This window comes from Peromyscus maniculatus, chromosome 5, assembly GCF_049852395.1.
Source record: "Peromyscus maniculatus bairdii isolate BWxNUB_F1_BW_parent chromosome 5, HU_Pman_BW_mat_3.1, whole genome shotgun sequence".
Taxonomy (NCBI): Eukaryota; Metazoa; Chordata; class Mammalia; order Rodentia; family Cricetidae; genus Peromyscus; species Peromyscus maniculatus.
The window spans coordinates 96,939,819-96,962,246 of NC_134856.1; the positions used below are offsets into that span (position 1 = coordinate 96,939,819).

General features: G+C 41.9%; 1 protein-coding gene and 1 pseudogene across 6 annotated transcripts in view; one reads left to right on the plus strand and one right to left on the minus strand.

Moving 5' to 3' along the window:
• Hecw1 (HECT, C2 and WW domain containing E3 ubiquitin protein ligase 1) overlaps positions 1-22,428 on the minus strand; it is a 277,118-nt gene that overhangs the window by 197,202 nt on the left and 57,488 nt on the right. The window lies entirely within an intron of this gene.
• LOC102928227 (ADP/ATP translocase 1 pseudogene) lies at positions 4,132-14,960 on the plus strand (annotated as a pseudogene).

Genomic DNA, 22,428 nt, shown 5'->3' on the forward strand with positions numbered 1-22,428 from the left:
AGTCAGCATCTAGCTGACAGGAGGTGGTAGGGAGGAACCATGTGTAGCTAGGGTTCTTGAGTGGGGGCTGAGCAGAAGGATGTTCATTTTGGGGGAGCTAGGAAGAAGGTTATCTACTTGCTATTCAGCCTCTCTGAGTGAGCAGAATTTCACCTCAACCTTTGAATCCTGAGTTCTATGGAGGGATAGAGATCTAGGTAACGTTCCCTTTAGTGGCAGTGATAGAGCCGGTGCCAGAGGGAACAGAATTCCTGTCTGGCTAGGGCCAGTGCAGTGCTAGCTGCCAAGTTGCAGTTGCCAATTAGGACAGCAGTTGCTTAAGGGGCAGTTACTGAATTTAATGGGAAAAAACAGTGCACCCTTATTTTAATTCTTTTACTAAGAAGCCAAGGAACTGGAAACACCTAGCATAGACCCCAAGCACAGTAACAGTTTGTCCTAAGACAACTGTTAATCCAATTATTCAAACACATACAGCAGAGTAAAACAGGAAGGGGGAAAGGAACATTCATAGTAAATGTTACTTACTTAGCACTTACCACTAAGGATTCTGGTATAGTTCACTTCAGGCTTTTATTATTATAAACTGCCTTTTATAGTTTATTACTTGTTTAACTGGAAAATTTGATTCTGGAAGAGGAATAGGAGCATAAAGTTTCCTTGATATTTTGCAATCTCTGTGTGCTGAGACTTCATAAGGAAAGTGAGTGGGGATTAAAAACAATTTAGCTACATATCTAGAAATCTCCTAGCACCCAAAGAGCAGCACCTGGATGGAATTCTCTCTCAACAATGAGCTCCAGCCTGTGGAAATCAAGAAGCCACAGGGGGACAGGAGAGCTGCCTGTGGGAAAGCAACCAGATGTGTGTTTCTACTTCTTGCCTTCACCCCACCTTCGGCACTACAGATCTGCACAGCTGTTTAGTTTTGCTACAAAGGATCTGGCCTGATCACAGCGAATGAATGTAAAGACTTGGAAGCCCTAAGATATCACATGACAATGTTGTATGGCTTTTTGGGTAAGAGAAATTTTAAAAGTTTACTCATCCTGAATAGAAAAGGAGCCAACACTCTAGCCCACATTACACAGACAACATTATAGAAGAGGGTGTTGAAAAAATATAAAACCAGAGCAGGAGGTGGAGTGGAATGTAGCTGTTTTCTCCTGGTGTGACATAACCAAGGTCATCATTAAGCAGAGCAGCTGTAGTGAATTATGGGAGAGTTTATTCACAGTTATGATAATAAAATAACCAGGACAATATAGTTGATATCTATGTCAATGGTGATGAAGCTTTAATATTCCATCCTGGGAGGAGAAGAGGGGTAATAAGACTCTCATCTGAGATTCTGGTCATCAGTTTCTTCCACCCCAGCTGCATATGGCTTTGGACACAGGAGTTAGAAAGTTAGCTTGGGGTAGAACCAAGTGGAGCTGCACATGACTTGCCCCAGGTCCTGTAAGTAATTATAATAAATGCATTTGTTTAACATACTGGACTTGACAGAATTCTTCTTTGGTCTGTCACCTTCTTGAAGTCACGTGGCAGACAGTCCCATATATGATTAAAGTTTTATCTGTAAATATCCTGAAGTTAAGGCAAGTATTTCTTAAAAAAACACAACTATATTTAGTTCCTTGTCTGAACTTGATTATTTATGGCCTTGGTAAAACCTAGTTGTAGCTCATTTCACAAGGTAGAAGTAAAGTCTGGTGGAAAAGACAGATCTGAAGACACCCGGGACTCACAAAGGGAGCCGCCTCACAAGGTCTAGCCCTTCCCAAAGTTGCTCTCTGATGAATCCTGACCCATATCCCTGCATTACTTCCCAGAGCTTCTGGCATCCTCTCTAGTGTCCTGTAAACCAGTTGTTCTTCTGCCTGGGCCTGCCTTTATTTATGAGTGCTGAAAGGTGCTCATATCATCTTTGTTGGTCTAATGATCAGCTGCCATGGCTAGGTCACCTGGAAGAGATGGTTTTATAAAAAACAAAACAAAACAAAGAAAGCAGGCAAATTATTATACATAAGCTAGATAAGTAGAGGATTTTTTTGGAAGACAAGATCATTCATGGATAGGAAATATATAAAAGCTAGGAAACTGGGTAGGGAATGCATGCTTTAATTTTAGCTCTCAGGAGGCAGAAGCAGGCAAAACTCTGTGATTTCAAGACTAGCCTGGTATACAGAAAGATTCAAGACAGCCAAAGCTGTATAGTGAGAGACATTCTCTGTCTAAAAAGAGCTAGCAATATAATATAGAATATTGAACATTTAAATATTTTGAGAATCATAGAAACACTGTACATTTTTTTGTCTGAAAATCCAAGTCATACAGGTAACAAAGAATATAATGAGAAGTCTTCATAATCCCATTCTCGAGGAAAGCCAGAGTTTGTGTTTTAGAGTGAGTTTCTTTTTCCTAAGGGCAAGAGCAAGTCACTCCTCACAAAAGACAAAAATTAGCAGTATTGATTATTTTAAGTTGTCCTGAGTATGGTTAATGGACATGTAGGTTCTGCTGATTCCCATAGGAGATATCAAGTTTAGTGAGGCCAATCCCACCAGCAGCCCCTCCTGTATCTGTGGTGAAAGCCCCTAGCTGAGTAGTCATCATCTGATGTGCAGTTGCTGATAAATGGACCAACCAGATGCTTGGAAGAAGGAATAACCTGCCCACAAAATCTCCCACGTGGGAGACCCAAAATGGGTGGCTCCAGACTCGGGAGGAACCACAGGTGAAGTTCAGGTGCATGATTCTGGGTGGACTTGGGAATGTTTTTCTTTGTTTTAGAGATGAGAGAACGACACCGAGCATCATAATAAAACTATTCGTGTCTCAAGATTCTAAGACATCTGAATATTTTTACTAGGCCTCTTGAATTAATGTCACAGGTGTAACAAAAAGGGTGGACAGCACTTGGAAAAGAGTAACAGCCTGACTTCGTATGGAAGCCTGTGTGTGACAGGAAATCCCCCAGCTTTGCTTGGGACATACACATCTTGTTTGCCCCAACAGATTTCCTTTCTTATCTCAGCTTAATGGTATAATATTTTCAGTATAATTTACTAGCATATAGCTTTATCATTGTCTTTGGGTTTTTCCCCTTCCCCTGAGAAAGTTTCTTCATCATCTACCAGTCATCCTGTGCTTCCAAGTTATCAAGCCCCTTCACCATTACTAATCACTTCAGTTAAATTTAAAGAAAAAAGGGGGCTTTGACAAACAGGCCCGGCTTTATTTGAAGAGATTGGGCTTAGTAGCATATCTAGTAGGCTACTCCTTTTTAAAATTTCCACTTATTTAAATTGTTCATGTATTCAGGTGTTTCTCTAGCTATCTAGCACATTTATAACTGGAAAATGATATACAGATGGAAATAAAAATGTTGACTTTTAACTTCCAAGCTCCTTTTCCACTTGACAGTCTTTTCCCATTTTTTTTTTTTGATGGACCCTCCCTAGTTTTGGAAACAATTGATTCTGAAGGTAATTAATTTATTCTTACAGGGACAATGCTAACTCCATGGTCAGGAAACATAAACATGACCATGTGAGGATGCAGCCCGTTCTTCATAACAGTTTATTCTGCAGACTCCAATTCTGTGCATCAGAGACACCAAATCAGGGTGGGGGGGTAAAACTGAGCTGATTTTGTGAGGAGACGGTTGAGCAGCTTCTAGGCAGACGTGATCCTGGGGCCACCGTCATGACCATGAGCTATGAACACTTGCTGCCACTTCCATTCTCTCAGAGCTGCTGCTTTAGTGTCAATCAGCCCAGGGCTGCTTGCTTTTTTTTTTTTTTTACCTGATCCTTCATGTTCCGTCCAAAGGACATCTGATGGGAAAACGTCATAATGTAACTCTATCCTTGACTAAATCAATGGCAAAGTTATCTTCTAAGAAGAATAGCCTCTCCCAGGGCATTTTTTAAAAATTAAAAACAGATTTCAGTGACAAACATTAAAACATTTTCTTTGTAAGATGAGCAATATGATTAGGCAGAATTATGCAAAACTGACGGGCTTACCTCTGCCTGCAGCAACTAAAGGCTTTTTTGTGTTGATTTCAGCATCCCATTCAACTTTCCCATCACCAATCCGGTAATGTAATACTATCTAGTGACAATGGGGAGTGAAATAGCAGAATCAGTCACAAGTTTTGAAGGTGAACCCCCTAGAGGGCACTCCACTGCTAAGATGAATTGTTCAGTAAGTTTGGTGTAGTAAACACATCTTCTCCTTGCCAGATTTTTAAGTTAGCATGGATTTCCCAAGGACTTAATCCTATGGTAAGTGAAAAGCAACTAGTCTATTCAAAACTTGAGCCTGGGCTACAGGCCTGGCAGGTATTGACCCAGTTGGTTGAAGACTAGGTAATTTATGTCAACCAGATCAGGTGGGAGGGCCTGCTGCAAGGCCCAGACTATCGAACCTGTCACCTAACTTGTGTTTTTTGTTTGTTTTCATTTCTCAGGAATCTGTTCCTCCCAGGGACCCTCGGGGAGGGGGATTTTCATTTATTGTCGGTGGTGGTGGCAGACAGGACACACACAATGAACATTATGGAGTTTAAGCCCTAGAAGTAGAGCTTACGTTTGAGAGGAGAGAGCAGCATCATAAAACAAAAAAGTGAAAATTCACATGTTATAGAATGAGGGGTTTTGTTGTTGTTGTTGAGACAGGACTTCTCTGTGTAGCTCAAGGTGGCCTTGAACTTGCCATCCTCTATCCTCAGCCTTTTGTAAGCTATGCATGCAATAACTCACATTTTCTATTATGCCTTACTCCAAGAGTAGGACATTTTGATAAGGAACAACAAGTTAAAACCAACATTTTAAGCTGTGACTAGAAGATGAAATTTCCATGAGTTTTCTGGAAAAGTGCCAAAGATAAGAAGACGGGCGGCAGTGACACACACCTTTAATCCCAGCACTTGGGAGGCAGAGGCAGGTGGATCTCTGTGAGTTTGAGGCCAGCCTGGTCCACAGAGCGAGTTCCAGGTCAAGCACCAAAACTGCACAGAGAAACCCTGTCAAAAGAAGGAGGAGCAGGAAGAGGAGGAGGAGGAGGAGGAGGAGGAGGAGAAGAAGGAGAAGAAGGAGAAGAAGAAGGAGCCTTCAAGTAAAGAAATGGAAAGGAAGCTGGGCGGTAGGGTGCATGTCCAAAAGAGAACTCTAGGCACCAGGAGGAGCAAGCACAACAGACATCCTGAGGTAGGAAAGCACTTGAGCCTCTAAAAAAAGGCAGGGAGGCAGGCCAGCATAGCCAGACCAAAAGGAATGAAGGGGAGAACAGAGGGAAATAAAGTTAGAATTAAAACTGGAGGACAGATCATGGCAGGCTTAGTTCTTTGGAAGGATAGCAGTGGTCATCCATGAGGCATGGAGTTACTCAAGATGCCTAAATAAAAAGTAACATGATCTGGTTGGCATCGAACATCCAGAGTCTGGCTGCTGCTTTAAGAACACGCTGGAGGGAAGGCAAAGGAGGGGGCTGGGAGTCCTTGCATGACTCTAAACTAGACATGACCATGGTACAATCAGAGTGGGCATAGTGCGGAGAGATAATTTGGATGGAAATATGGACAGGAGAGAGTGCTCACTGCTAGGGCTGCCTTGCATGCAATTTGAAAAGCTTCTTGCTAACCTTGGCTTGTTCAGACATACTTATATCTACGCAGCTCTTGCCACGCAAGGAGGCTGGCTGCTCCTTCCCTACTTATCTTCCTACCTGCCATGAAACCTGTTCCTCCAGGTGTCAAACAGAGTGTTTCTTGTGCCAGCAACTGGAATCTCTGACCACATCGTTTTCTAAATTTGCTCTTTCCATTATGATCATTGCAGTTTCTATTTTGTTCATTGTATCACTATACACATTTCAAGCTTTACTGCGTTTATGAGATTTGAACTCCTGTGACCCGAAGAAGGGCAAAAATGAAAGATAAGAGGCTGTTTGAAGGCCCAGAGCCATCAAGACCAGATGAAATGGGCAATTTCTAGCAGAGGCACCTTGCTTAAAGGTGATTGATTCCCACTCAGAAGACAGAGACTTCTGGCAGGATAAAAACTCATGGACATGGTCAGCCCAGGGTTTTTCTTTTTCTTTCCTCTTGCAATAGAGGATTATCCTGAATCCCAGACAGGAGGAAGCCAGCTGCTTTTTCACAGGAGTGATAACCTCAGGGTTTCTTCTCAGTGGTACAAAAGTGCACAAAAAGGAAATATCTGGCTTTCATCACCTCATCCCATGGGTATGGGGAAATGATGATAATATTGTTATTGCAATGTCCATTCACTGATCCATGAACCCCATGTGCTCTATTAGAATAAATAAGAGTAATTATACACACACACACACATATATATATATATATATATATATATATGAGACTATATATAACTATATATATATATGGCAAGTGGCCATCTCTAAACACATGCACATGCACATATATACAACACTAAAAGACTAAAAGGGCTCAATTATATATATATATATATATATATATATATATATATATATATATATATGCATATGCATGTAAAGGTCACAATTAGAGGAGAAATGGTCATGAATTTGAGAGGGGTGGGCCATGAAGGGAGTTGAAAGGGGGAAAGAGAGCAATGGAAATGATGCAAATATAGAACTCATGTATGTATAAAATTTTCAAAAAAAGTTTTAAAAACAAATTTTAAAAAGGCTAGTTGGCTGTGAAATATAGAGTGCACTGTGACACCCCATCCAACATTCTGTTGGAGTAATCCTTAGTGCCCAGCCCATTGTCACACATCTTGCTCATGATGCTTGTAGAGAGAGAACATGTCCCCACCTAAGGACCGTGGACTCAGCCATGAAATATGTAATAAGCTTTGGAAAATGAAATACGATATCCACCTTCAAGCAAGAAGTTAAGCAGTATCGTGGATTTTCACCGTTTTTCTTGCATGTGCACCGGCACATTTGGAGGCTAACCCACAAAGTTCAAAACAGTTGCAGCCAACCTATAACCAAAATGTAATGTGAGTGAAAGATAGTTCTTTAGTGTGGTAACCAAGGAAACTGCATGGATGTTGGTTTCAAAGCATCACTGGCATGCCAAACTAAAGTTCTGTACCCACCTTCACAGAGCAGAGCAAGGAGTCATGTTCTGATTGTTATTATGCCAACATATACTCAGTGGGTCCCTAGACTGACTAACTTTGAAGGAGAAACTTCATGAGTGAGGGGCAATTTGGGAATAATTATAGACTTAAAAATAGCACTGAGAGGCCTCTTTTCCCCTCTTCCAAGTGACCCATTCAAACCATGTCCATTAATGGAGCACTCTCCTCTTTCCTTTTGTATTTGCTGATCTCTCTCACTGAAATTTCCAGCTCTTTCTTTATAAATAGTTTTGCCTGGTCACTGTCAGGTCTCAGCTTCAATTTCAGGAGGTGTCTCATGAGCATGCACTTTGTTTGCCTCCCCCATCTCCTTTTCCCCACAAGGACTCATCCCCTGCTGACACAGGGGAACCTGGACTCTGCACCTCCATTCCGGCTGGCAGGAGCTCACAGCAAAATTCCTGTATTCTCATAAGTTGATATCTCAAAGCATAGAAACCATGGGCGGTGTAAGTATCTAGCATTATCCCAAGACTCCATCTTCTCCTTGAGTCTGTATTCTTGGATCATTTCAGTCTCTTGTCTGGTAAGCAGTGAGATCCATGATTAGATGTAAACACAAGCATGATGCTAGAGTCTAACCGATTTACACTGGAAAGTATTTGTATTCTAGAGTAAAGGCTTTTCTCTATCATAGCATCTGGAGAGGGAGTGGAAGGAAGATAAACTGAGGGAGGTAACTATCTTGTCCCCCTCCACTGTTTTCCATGACAAAAGGAGATGAGGGAAAAGCTATTGCTCATGTTAAGCCATATACCTTAAAGGATCTCATATTTACAGACCTACTGGAATAGGCTTCACTAGAATTTAATAGTTTGAGGGGTTGGGGGAGCAAAACAGTATGACTTTAATAATGGCACACTGAACCAAGTGAGATAACATACCAGGTGTACTCTACCCAGAGAACCCATGTCATATGCAAGGACCACAGGGATGCTTGTAAGAGAAGGGCCACAGGGAAAAGTACTTGCACATGGCAGAAAAGAGAAGGACCATAGGAATGCTTACACATGATGGAAAAGAGAAGTCATATTCAGATGATGAGGGAGGCTAACTGACTCTGTTGTACGCCAGGCAGATCAGTGCAGAAAGGTAGTTCAAGCCTCCTTCTACCACTACCTGCCTCTGGGATACTAAGCAATTTGTGGTTTCTTACTTTAAATGAGAATTACAAATACATGCTCTCTGTAATGTTTTTGGCAACTGTAAGTGAAAAAATACGAAAAAGTCATAAGAATATCAGGAGACTAAAGCCAACCAGTCCTTTTCTGCTTTATTAAAAAATAACAACAACAACAAAACACTTCTGGGACCTGTGAGATGGCACAGTGAACAAAAGGAAAGGGACTACTGTTAAGACTGACAGAATGATCTTAATCCCTAGAAACCACATGGTAGAAAGAGAAACAGACTCCCAAAGCTTGTCTTCTAGTCTCCATATGAGCTTTGTGGTACATGTACACACACACACACACACACACACACACACACACACACACACACACACAGTATTGGCAGCATAGGAAGAAAGCAAGAGAAAATAAATACATGTAATTAAAAAATTCTCCATCCATTCAGACTTGCAGAAAAGATGTTTTAATTCCCCATATACTTAGATTTACCAAAAGTCAAAAGGATATTAGAATGAACTTCCTAATTTTATAATGTAGATTTTTCTAAATGTAAACTTTTTGCTAGTTGTGTTTTGTTTGTATGTTTTTCTCTGTGAGAGAAAGGATTATAAAACTGACACGCACACGTGTGTATTTTTCCTGAATCATTTAAAATTAATCTGTTGACAGAATGTTCTCTTATTCCTTAACATTTTGGTTTGTACAGCCTAAATACAATACATTTTCTTTTCTTTTTTTTTTTTTTTTGGTTTTTCGAGACAGGGTTTCTCTGTGTAGCTTTGCGCCTTTCCTGGAGCTCACTTGGTAGCCCAGGCTGGCCTCGAACTCACAGAGATCCACCTGGCTCTGCCTCCCGAGTGCTGGGATTAAAGGCGTGCGCCACCACCGCCCGGCACAATACATTTTCTTATACACTATAGTACAATTATTTTTAAAAATGAGGACATCAGTGCAGGTGCAGTGCCTGGGCGAGTACAGGCACTTGCCACCAAGCCTGAGGTTCTGAGTTCAATCTCTGCAGCCCACATTAGGATAGAAGAAAAGAACCAACTCCCCAAATGTGTCTTTTGACCTACACACACACACACACACACACACACACACACACACACACACACATATGCACTCACGCACACACTGTTGCATGCACAAACCTCTAGATGCAAATAAATTAATATTTTTAAAAGTTAGGAAATTATCATTAATGCGGCACTATACCTAATCAAAAAAATCTTACTCAGATTATGCTAATTTTCTTAACAGATTTTCCACTATTGCATTGGTGGCTCATCTTGCCTAGCAATTTGGTATTGTTGCACACATGGTCTATAGCTACATAAGACTGTTGAGCAGAGCCTCGGCCCCCACCCCAACAGCCTGTAGAGCAGCAATTTCCAGCACTGTGAGGGCAATCCACAGAATGAGCTTCCAGCTCAGTTCCATTACTTCCCTATGTCCTGTGATTAAGGCCTGCAATATCCTTAGCAAAAGGGTCTCACTGGTTAGTTCTGGCAGACAGCCAAGAGTCATCAATTGCTAGTGTAGTTTCAGGAGCCTCAGGGACCTCCCTAGAGGTACAACTTGTAGGAAGGTATCCTAGCCCCAGATTTTCTACCTTTGTTTTTGTTTTTGTTTTTTAATACTCACTGATAGATTTCTGTGACATTCCTCTCTCTCTCTCTCTCTCTCTCTCTCTCTCTCTCCCTCCCTCCCCCCCCCAAACACACACACTTGCTGTGGAGTAACACTCCTGTACACTGTAAAGATTTGTCACTCAAATTTGTTTAATAAAACAGTGATTGGCCAGTAGCCAGGCAGGAAGTATAGGCAAGATGACCAAACTAAGGATGATGGGAAGAAGGGCAAAGTCAGGAGTCACCAGCCAGATGCAGAGGGAGGAGGAGATGAAAGTGCCATGCTAATAAAGGTGCGGCCATGTGGCAGAGCATAAATAAGAAATATGGTTTCATTTAAATGTAAGAGTTAGCTAGTAACAAGCCTGAGCTATTGGCCAAGCATTTATAAGTAATATTAAGCTTCTGAGTCAATTATTTGGGAAGCAGTTTCCAGGTACTTGAGACTGAGCAGTCAAGACAGGAAACATCCATTTATACACACTTTTTAAAAGAAGTGTATATGGCAAGCATCCAAGGCCATCAAAATAAATTATTTTGTACATTACAGTGCACAAAACAACAGAGGGAGAGATGATTTCATAGAGGATGGTTGAAAATCATGAAATGGTTCTGTCACTCTGAAGTGCACAGTGACAGCCAGGCCTGTGGCCTTAACAAGGTTGGCCCCTACTCTTTGGTTGCAGAGGCCTCTGGGGAACTCCTTCTTCCACCCATCCTGCTGACCTCACCTCATAACATTGGAGTTAGAGGTTCAGGTATTTCTTCATGCATTGCTGCATGGCCCGGAACTGGTCTATAGTCTGATCATTGAATTTACTCTGTGCTATAATAGAGAAAGGGAAAGGTGAACTTGAACTGCTCACTATGAAGGCCACTGGTCATTTCTCCAAAACAAAGACGATTCTAGTTAACGTTTCATTTGAACAATATCAATCTGGGTTCTTTGTGTATGTTGTACCATCTCTGTACCGCTGGGAATTGTAAGATCTTTTGCTATCACATGTACAAACTGATCTTTCCTTTCCTTCCAGCAGTAAAGCATGGCTGCTCCACACAGTCTAAACTGGACAAAATAACAGTCTCTGGTCTGTAACAGATACACCTACCAGCTGGAAGCACTGAGGTCTGCAGGACCACTTCTACCAGCCTGTTCCTCCTCACCTTCTCAGCCCCCACTAGGGTCCTCAGCCTGCATGTCTCTCCTCCACTTAATTAATTGACAATTAATCCAAAGAAAACAAATATGTCACCTTTGATAAAAGTCATTCATTATAAAATAATTAAAAATATTAATGATCAGTTAATTGGGTCTTATTTTAAATAGATACCTGTCTTGGGACAAAGTCTTGTACCTAGTTGTGGAGTTGTTCACTTCCCAGGACAGAAAAGACTCATCATGCTTTGTCAGGGGATCTGTAGTTAAACCTGTGCATTGATAAACTCTTGAAAAGGGGGAAAATGCTGATCTATGTCTACCTTCATTCACATTTTCTGTATAATATTTTAGTGACCTGATCTGATGTTAAGTAGCCTCAAGTATATTTTTAACATAATCTTGGAGCTACAGAGTTCATCATTCTGTTTACAGAAAATACAGACCAAGAACAGTAGACTCGAAGCAATTAGTTCAATCAGGTTTTTAGTGTTAGAAAAAACTCTGGTCTCAGTTTAAATATAAATAAATTTGTTATTGAATGTATGAAAGACCACAGATATGACTATAAATAGCAGGTAAAGGATGGAAATTTATGATAATTAATAATATATAACCTAGTAAGAGTAAAATGAAAATGATCTATTTTAAAGCATCCAGATATGTACATCGCAGCATCCCCTTTCAGACACCATACCTCATCTTTCCATAAATGTGCAAAGCACAGACAGAGGGGTCACTGAAAACATCTGTGATAACTGGAACAGTTATTTTTGAAGAGGATTTTCTCTTTGTTGGATGCCTTTGAAGTATGACACCCTGTGAATAATGCACTGAGTTCAAATTTGAGGTAGGACTATATCGCTTTTAGGAAGAGTGAATATAAATTCATTTTATCAGATCAATTTTAGAAAGGAATAAACAGAAGTTGAGAGTTTGAAACAGAATTCAACTAATACCTCCATGTTTGGGTATCCTTTAGAAAGCAGTAGTAGTCTGAATGAGAATGTCCCTTATAGGTTCAGTTATTCAACACCTGGTCCTAGTTTGATGGTGCTGTTTGGGGACACTTAGGAGATGAGTCCCTGATGGAGGAAGTGTGTTACTGGAGGTGGGTTTTGAGAGTTAACAGCCTCGTGCCACTTCCAGTTAGCTCTCTTTCCCTCTGATTTGTGTATGTTCTTGAGAATGTGAGCTCCCAGCTTCCTGTTCCAGCAGCCATGCCTGCCACTTTCCACCATGCTTCCTCATCAAGGTAGACTCATATCCTTCCAGAACAGTAAGCCCAAATAAACCTTTCCTTCTATGAGTTACCTTGGTCATGGTGTTTTGTCACAGCAACAAAATGTAACTAATGCAAAAGCCTTCTTTCTTCCAAGGAAGTCATGGTAGGAAGTCCACCCTGGTAGGAAGATCACTGCTCTGTGAGATTGTGTGTTCTTTGAGAACTCAAGAATTAGTATTAATTAGTACTGTGTCACTAACATTTACCTGTTTCTAGGTACAGAAAAACAAACATCTATAGGATTAGTTCATTCAGTAAAAGAAAACTGTGGCATTCTAATTAAATGATGGGAGCTGCTTAAGTAGGAAATTGGAAAGACTGGAATTTTCAGCCAGTTGCTGAATACACACACACACACACACACACACACACACACACACACACACACACACACACACCTCTTCTACTTAACCTTTCCAAACTCCTCCACTAGCTTTCTTTAGCATGCACAAAACTTATCTCCCAATAACCTGAACTGTCATATTCTTCTAGACTCACACCAGGGTCTCATTTTCTGGAAATTAGCCTAATTCTTTTTGGTTGATGACAAGAGACATATCAACTTCTATTGAACTTCTCTAGATGAAGGATCACTGACTACACTATCTGGTGCAGTCAGTATAGCAGGCTGCAATGACCCTTCGTGGAGGAAGATAGCCCACACAGGCCCACAGGGTCTGATTCTAGGTAGATGAGGAAGCTGCTAGTGCCACAAAGTCAAAGGCCACATAGCGGGTAACTTCAAATCATGTTCAACTCTGTCCATCCTTTTGAGCCAAATCGAAAGGTTTAGAGAGTCATGGTGCTATGCATTAAAATTCTCCCGACAGAGTCAGTCCATCGCTTTAAATAGAGACATAGCAGAGCGGTGTGTGTCAGATAACCTATGTCAGGCATGGCACCTTGTTGTCCCTCTCCACAACTCACTGTCTTCATTACCTCTTCACTCTGGGATAACTCCCAACCTCTTGCTTTATTTCTTCTCCTTCCTGCCAGCATTCAAACATGTCCCCTCCATTCTCACTCAAATAACTTATTGATCTCCTTTTCTCAGCTGACAGTGGAAAGACATCTGGCTTCTCCCTTCTATATCTTCTTTATGTCCTACCCAGTTGCATCTTAGTTAAAAAGAATCATTATCCAATCCCAACATTTTTATGCAGAGACTAGAAAATGCACATGAGGGGCCAGAGAGGCGGCTCATCAGTTAAGACCACTTGCTCCTCTTGCAGAAGACAGAGGTTCAAATACCAGCACCTGCATTGAGGGCCTCATAAAGTCCTGTAACTTCAGTTCCAGGGGACCTGGAGCCCTATTCTGGCCTCAGCACGCACCAGGCACGCACACATACATGTAGGCACTCACACATAAATATAAATAAATAAAGAAATAAGAAAAATAAATAAAATAAATAAGAAAAAAGAACATAAAGGGCAGTCTGGTGTGGTAGCAGGCTTCTGTAAACCTAGCACTAGGAAGCAGGGGGAAGAGGATCACAGCAAGTTCAAGGCCAGCCCTGACAACATTGTGGCATATGCTTCAAAAAACAAACAAAACCAAATGAAAACAGACAGCAAGGCCCCTTTGTGTCTCACAGAGACAGTGTGGTGGTGCCTGCCCAGATGTAGGGTAGGGCAAGGGTACTGCTGCTACAGGCTGTCAGTACGGGGGATCAGGCTTTGAGCTTCCTTAAGGACTTCTTGGCAGGTGGTATTGACTCGGTTGTTGCCCCTGAGGGTCAAACTGCTGTTGCAGGTCCAGCATACCTGCAAAGAGATCAGTGCAGAGAAACTCTACAAAGGCATCCTTGATTATAGTGTGACAACCTCCAAGCAGTGGGCTTCCTTTCTCTCCTTCTGGAGGGGTAGCTTGGCCAATGGCATTGGGTACTTCCCCACCCAAGCTCTCAACTTCACCTTCAAAGACAAGTACAAACAGATCTTCCTGGGGGTGCTGGTGCCTGGATCAGCATAACCTGGCTTCTGGTGGGGCAGCTGGAGTCACCTCCCCCTACACTGTCTGCTTGCTGGACTTTGCTAGGACCAGATTGGCTACCAATGTGGGCAAGGGATCTTCTCAGAGTGAATTTAATGGGCTGGGCGACTATCTCACAAAGATCTTCAGAGTCTGATGGCCTGAAGGGTTTCCATCAGGGTCTTAGGGTCCCTATCCTGGAAATCATCATTTACACAGCTGCCTACTTTGGAGTGATACTACTACCAAGGGGATGCTGCCAGACCCCAAGAATGTACACACTACTGTGAGCTGGATGATTGCCTAGAGCTTGATGGGCTGGTGTCCTATCGATTTGATACTGTTTCTCCTATGGTGGTGATACAGTATGGCTGGAAAGGGCTGATATTATGTATACTGGGGCACTTGACTGTGGGAGGAAGATTGCAAAAAGAGGAAGGAGCTAAAGTTTTCTTCAAAAGAGCCTGATCCAATGGATTGAGAGCATGGGGGGTGCTTTTGTATTTGGTATTGTATGATGAATTGTTCGAAACTCAAGTTCACTGGTTCACAGTGGACTTGGTTCACAAATTCACAGATCCATTGTGTGATTTAAAAAACTATTATTAGGGGAATAAAAAGACAGATCATGGCTAGAGCCAGGCCTCAGGAAAAAAAAAATGCTGTTGTTGAGTATTCATTTAACCATAAATATATTTTTTATATTTATTTTACATTTAGATTCTCACAACACACAGAAGATAGCTTATCATACTTGTTTAATTATCTGAAGAACTGATAATGAAAAAAGTAACCAAATGTGAATCATTAATAAAGTCTACTCCATACAGAAAACCAGAAGAGAGCGCAGGCTTCTTGCTCACTCTCATCTGTTAAGAGAGTGAGAGGGTGGGAGGAAGGGGGATACACTCACAGATATTCCAGTGCTTTCCTAAGGAGATGATAAGAATCATCAGACAGTCCTGAGAAAGAAACGGTTCAGGTGCCTGAAAGAACTCGAATCAGAATGTGCCACCCAGGAAGCAGAATGATGCCTCTCACCGCAGCCTGGAGAACATCATGGTGTCCCTGACTAAGGATACCTGGCTGTGAAGATCACTCTGCTTCTAAGCTAACAGCAGTGACAGGACATTGTCAGCCTGTAAGCTGGACTCCATCTCAGAGTCTGTCACAGTGTATCTCAGGCAGGATGGGTGGTCACTCCTGAGCTGCCTTCCGGAACTATCTAGAGCCTCATACAGATAGGCAAGCTAAGCTGACATGGATTTCATCACACACACCCCCCCCCCCCCCCCCGCTTCCCCCTGCTAACACAGCCACACTAGATGCAAAGACATACAAATGCTAAATAAGGGATACTACTTTGTGTAGAGCATCAACTTCAAAACCAGCAGAGGTTCCAGGAATGTAGAATAGCTAGAAGCTGAAGTAACCTGGATAAAAGTGAAGCCAAAGGCAAATCCAAGCCTGTTAGAGCTGAACATAGCTATACATCCAGGGCTCAGGCTTTTCTTGAAGGGAGATGAATCCAGACCCCAGGTTCCCCACTGGAAATCAGAGGCATTGGAGGGTTGACATCCATTTAGAGAAAAGGGGCCAATGCTGCCTGTCATCAGCCACCGAATCAGGAGCCAAGAATCCTGGGAATTGCCTCAGAGACTGTGTCCCAGACCAAAGATACCAAGAAAGGGTCACAAATCACACCATATGAGAAGAAAGGAACACAGCCTGCTGAAAATCAATACAAATACTTGACATGGAGTAGTGAGTCCCATGAGGCTCAGAAGAAGCAAATGAAATGGTCTCTCTGGACAGCACAACAGCCCTGTGTTAAGAATAGCTTGTTTCCTGATCTGAGCCACTCCATATTTTGTAAACCAGTGTCTTCAGATCATGTCTTGACCAGGGTAACTCCATGTGACAGTAGCATTTGGCTCCATTTTGAGTACAAATGCAGAAGAAGGAGTCTCTACTTTGCCATGCATGTAGACACCTGTCTAACACTATCCACAAGGCACTGATAAATAACTTGTGGCTGGAGTTATTTTTCCGGGTCCCACCAAGCCCCGGCAGCCCAACAGCCCACTTATAAAATAAACACACAGACACTTATATTATTTACAAACTTTATGGCCATGGCAGGCTTCTTGTTAACTGTTCTTATATCTTAAATTAACCCATTTCTATAAATCTATACCTCGCCACGTGGCTCATGGCTTACTGGCATCTTTACATGCTGCTTGTCATGGCGGCGGCTAGCAGTGTCTCCTCCACTCAGCCTTCCATTTCCAGAATTCTCCTCTCTCCTTGTCCTGCCTTTACTTCCTGCCTGGCCACTGGCCAATCAGTGTTTTATTCATAAAAAATGATATCCACAACAATAACTCACTCCTAAAAGTAAAATGCTAAAAGTAAAATTTATCAAAGTAGATTGGAATCATATGAATGTATGGGCATATTAAAACCATGCCAGAAAAAGCAGGCTCCCAAACTTAATGACCATAGAAGATCAACAAAGGGTACTGTACTTTCACATAGACACCTTTGAAGAAGAGGACCCTTAACAATATGGTGGCAATAGCCCTAACTGATCTATCATCTAAGTACCTAGTGTGTTAAGAGACCAACAGGCAAAGAACTTTCTCAACTATCACCTGGCTGCAGCCTCAGACTGTACATGGCTAGTTCAGCCTACTGGAATTGCCATCCACTTGCCCATCTGTTCATCTGACAAGACCTAGTCCTGCATTCACCTCTTCAATTTAATTCAGCCCTGCTTTGAAAGGCTCAGCTCTGACTCTGGTGCCCCTGAAGCCTATCTCTGATTCCAGCTGTTGTGAACATCTTACCTAATCACCACAGTGGCTCTTTTGTACCCATGTTGCCCTCTGCCTCTGTTTCCAGCAAGGCCTCTGTAAACTCTGCTGTGGTCTCTTTATCTCTTTTGTTGCCATTCTGTAACCTACATATATCCATATAAAGAGACATAATTATTGTGTGCTTTGTAATGTAGGAGCTGAGACACTATTAGTAATTAAGAGTGAGGTAAAAGATCCTGTGTTTTGACAATGGCCAGCTACAAGAAAAAAAATCAGGACTACTTGGAAATTTGCAGGGAAAAATTGGACATATGACATAAATTGTGAATTTGTTGCTTAATAAATCCTGATGTTGTAGAAATACACAAAGGTAGCCTTCACTTTGAGGGTTATCTATATTTTGGACAAGCACACATACTATACCTGACCTTGGACTTTGCAGTGAGACAAAGAAATGGGAGACTTTCAACCTTGTCTCATGAAAGTAATAAAACAGCCTAGGAAAACACTTGTAGTAAGAATGTCTCCTTAACATGTTCAGAGAGGTAGAGGAGGAGGTGCGAGCCAGAAGATAGAAATGTGTCTGGAGCAAAAAGAAAAGGTGATTTGATAAAGAAGAAAAGAATATGACCCACAAAAACTCTGGCTGGTGGATGGGCTGGCAGTCTAGATGTCAGAGACTTGTCTACTGAGAAGGAGTAGGAGCAACATAGAGTATAAAGATCTGAAAAACATAAAAGTTAAAAAAATGAAAAAAGAATGAAAAGGTAGAAGAATTCTAATGGTTTTCCCAGAAATTGGATAAATAGAGAATGGGTAATATTTAAGGGTTGATACTCTAGGTATTTCCAGATGTGAAGAACAATATAATTGATAAGACTGAGGCAGAACAGTAAATCCCAAGTAGAATAAATTAAGTAAATCTGTGCATAAACACAGCACAGTGAATCAATAGGACACAGGACAACCTCTGTGACATCACTGAAGGAAAAGATTACCTAAAATGTGGTAGCAATTAGAAGTACATTTTTACACAGCAGCAAAACACTTCAGAAAATAATACAATAATATATTCAAAAGGAAAGTACTACAGCTAGTCTAGAATTATGTATTTAGCAAGCCTATAATTCAAGAGTAAGGGCTGACTCAGGTATAACAAAAGCAGAGATTTCCTACTCTGAATAACTTAAAAATTATTTTAGCCAGAAAATACTGAATCTAGAAGTAAGTTGGATTTAAGAAGCCATGTGAAGCAGAGGAACTAGCCAGTGCTTTTATTCCTTTTAATATGAACTGACAAAAGTAATGATAAATGACCAGCTTTGAAAGTGTACTGAAGAGAGGAAGTAAAGGAAGTCCAAATATGGGAGGTGGAGAGCAGAGATGGCATTGCAAAGCTCTTGTGTTGTTAGAGGACAATACAGAGATTAATGAGCTTCAGTGTTTGTAAAATTGACTGTGCCTCTTAATCAACTGAATGAAAACACACTATGTTCAATTCAGGAGGAGAGAAAGGAAATGTGGTTGACCCACTGGAAGAAGGAAGAGTGAAAAAACCCAAATGCATGATGGTGGAGGTTGCCGTTCTCCCAACACTTCCTTCTGCACCATTTTCCCTCTCTTTTCTACCAACCCTTGAATGATGAACATCTTCATACCTTCTCTACTGAAGATTAACTATCTGCTCCAGATTCCACTGAAGTAAAGTATCAGGTCCTTTAAAACACCCTCTTGAAAGTGCCCACAGCACAATTTTACTCTAAGTATTATACCATATGTTCCCCAGGGGAAGGGAAATAATTTGCTCTCTAGCTCCAAATGAGGTATTTTCTTCCACAAAAAGAAACAAAGACTGACTAGAAGGAGCCATGGCCTTCAGTGCTAGGCAATGCCAGCTTTAGAGTGCTGTGGTCTCTAGGGAAAAGATGGGGCAGGGTAGACCAAGCATAATGGCTGGAAAGCACTTCTCTCTAGGAGACAGTTGAGCTGTACTTGTCCTTACACTCTGTGTTATGGACCACAAGCTGTCCAACAGTCTTAGGCATTTAAAATACCTCTATCACAGTGAGGGTGTGTGTATGGCATGTATCTTGGGTGGGAATGGTGCAGAAGGGACTTGACCCCTTGACCAAAATGGCACTGAGAAGGAGCAACTGGAGTTGTATCAATCAGTAGAAGCAGCTCTGATCTCACAGCACTATTGCCTGTAGTCATGCAGACTGTACACCACACAACTCAGAGTTGGCCATTCATACAGACTATGACATCAACAGCACGGGGACTGTGCCACGCCCATTCCTGACAATGATGCAATCTACAAATCCTTCCCCTGCCCTCTCCAGATGGACCTGAAATGCACAGAGATAGCTCTCTTATCTCCTAGTTCCTATGGGGAAGTGAATTAAGAACCTAACTTGGAAGTCTACAATTCCAGTTTGTAAACTAAGTCCTAGCACAAAGAAGTTTGTTTCCCTTACAGTGGTGGACTAGGAGGTACAGCTGCTTTAAAACTCACTTTTCAAGAAAGGATATAGAAACAGTCTAGATGACATCAAATGAACTCCCTCCCCCCATAGCTCACAGGTCAATGTGGAAGAGAGGGAGAAAATAGTGTAAGAACCTGAGGTGGTGAGTGAATACAAGAAAACAGTGTCCTCCAGACTACACGGAAACTATACATATGAACTCAAGCTAACTGTGACTGCATGGACAAGCCCCATGCAAGCTCAAACCAGACCAAATCTCACTTTGGAAAGGGGAGGTGGACATAAGTTCCCACCTTTAGACAAGGAACTGCTGCCAACTGTGATACTCACTAGGAGAGAGTCAGTTTTCTTAGAGAGTGCAACCCCCTGGTAAGCTGACCGTGCTCTAGTGGAAAGCAAGACCAGAACCCAGCAGGGCAAACATTAAACCTGTAGGCCATGTCCTCTGTCAAAGGCATTAGTTAGCTCTATCCCACCACTGTTACTGCCTGCAAAACACATATCTTTCTTGGACTGGTTCCATTAAGTGGCTGCAGATCTGGCAGCTGTCTTAGAGTTCTCACATCTGCAGCATCTTGCAGTCTCCACCACAACCCAGGCTTTACAGGGTTTCACAGCCTTGCCTCTCAGGGACTCCTGACCTCTCAGAGCCTTCATGGAAAGACTTCTGTGCCCTATACTGCCAGGCCTCAGTGGCTCTCTGAAACTACAAAGGAAGGCTTCATGACTCCTTCATTCTTGCGTTCTTCTTGCCTCTAAAGCCAGAACCATATGGGGGACACTGCCAATTTTAGTTACTAGCTTGAGATAACCCCTACTCACCCAGGATCACATCTGCAGGAACCTTAAATGTTGCTTTCTAAAAATCTCTTTTACAAGCTTGAGGCTGAGTCGGATGGAGCCTTGGCCCCTAGACAGCATTTATATCACTTCAGCACAAAGAAGGCCTCTTCTTAGTGGCGGTAATCACTTCAAAAATTATAGCCTCTCTTCCAGCACAGGCCTCGCCTGAAACATTAAGCTCACCAGTACTCATTTTCTCTCCAACCTGTACATTTTGTATTTTCTTCTGTTCTTTTTTTTAATGTTTGAAGGATTTTATATGTTAGGTCTCAAATCTGGGACAAATGGCCTATTTAACATATCAAAGTGGACCTGGCCCACGTTCTCCCAGCATCCCTCAGTCCCTACCTGTGACAGGCTATGGCTGGTATACCCTGTCCCCTGCCCTAAACTTCTCCAGCCCAGGGACTAGGCAGCCCTTTCCCTCAGCTGCCTTTCCCTATATAATCTAACCATTTTGATTACCTGGCCTTTTCATCTACCTTTTACCTCTCTGGCCTCTTGCTCTGGCTTTCCCCTCCCCCCTCTCTTCACAAGGCTTGGGGTCATGTCCACTCTGGATTCTCCTAGATGTCTCTCTGCCTCTGACTATGCTCTCCTTTTGTATCTACAATAAGCCTTCTCCTCCACCATAGAATTTTCATGTCCTTTTCTTGTTCTTTTTTTCATTCATCTGGTGCCAAAACCCAGGACCAATCATGTCTTTTTAATTTATTTATTTTTCCATTCATTATATACATGTTTTTTTTTTCTGAGAGCTCAAATAAATCCAAATGTAAAATTTTTGCTTTCATTTTAAGAAACCAAATTGTGGTGGTTTAAATGAAAAATGATAAGCATTATTATTAAAAATCATGCTACACACTCAACATTATGCAATATTGAAATTTCCTCTGTCCATTACTTCTAAATTTGGCCTCAGGCATGTTCTTAGGGTAAGGGCATAAAGAAGCTGAGTTCTTTGTCAAAATATCACAAGAACAGTGTGGCCTCTAGTCAACATGCTCATATTTTTTCTCTCTGAGATCTCTTGAGCTACCCTGCATTGCCCACATTGCTCTCGACACGAATGTCTTCCTGGCTCCTATTAAAATAAACCTTTAAGCTCTGCTTACAGGATCCAATCACTTTTCCAGGCCAAAACTCAGAAATCTTCCACATTCCTGCACAAAACAACATGTTTAGATTCTTTGTGACAAGAGCCTACTCTCTGGCATCAATTTCTTTTTAGCTGCTGTGATAGAAGTATTTATTTTGGCTTATGGTTCTAGAAGTTCAGATTGCATGGCAGCAGGAAGCAGGCAGCCGGAGCAGGGAGCTGAGCGATCATGCCATTACCTGTAGGGATGAAGCAGAGAGAGGGTGGGACTCCTATGCCCTCAAAGCCTGTATCCAGTGATATACTTCCTTCAGCAAAGCCACACCTCTTACAATTTCCCAAAGAGTGTCCTCAAGTGAGGATCACCTGTTCCAATACCTGAGCCCACAGGGGACATTTCTCACTTAAACCACCACATTCATTTCTTAAAATGAAAGCAGAAAAATTGCATTTGGAGTTATTTGATCTTCCAGGAGAGAAAATCCTGCATGTATAAAACCCCTCAACCAATCTCTGGCTTTTCTTTTTATGGGTGAGCATAACCATGGTAAAGGCCTAAGAACAATACAATGCATTTTGTTCATTTTAATGCCACACCTTGCTCTTAAACACAGTATAATGCTATTAAAGCACCATATAACTCAAGAGAAGGTGGTGTTAGCATTTCAACTCCCAGTTTTTTAGACTGAAGAGTAAGAGCACTCTATAGCAAGTCCAGTGTGGTTCCTTCAGTCTCATCTTTGATTCTGCACTAAAAGCATCGTTCCATTCCTACTGGAGCCCTTGGGCACAGCTGTCAGCCACTCCACCCCAGCATCCAATGATTGCTG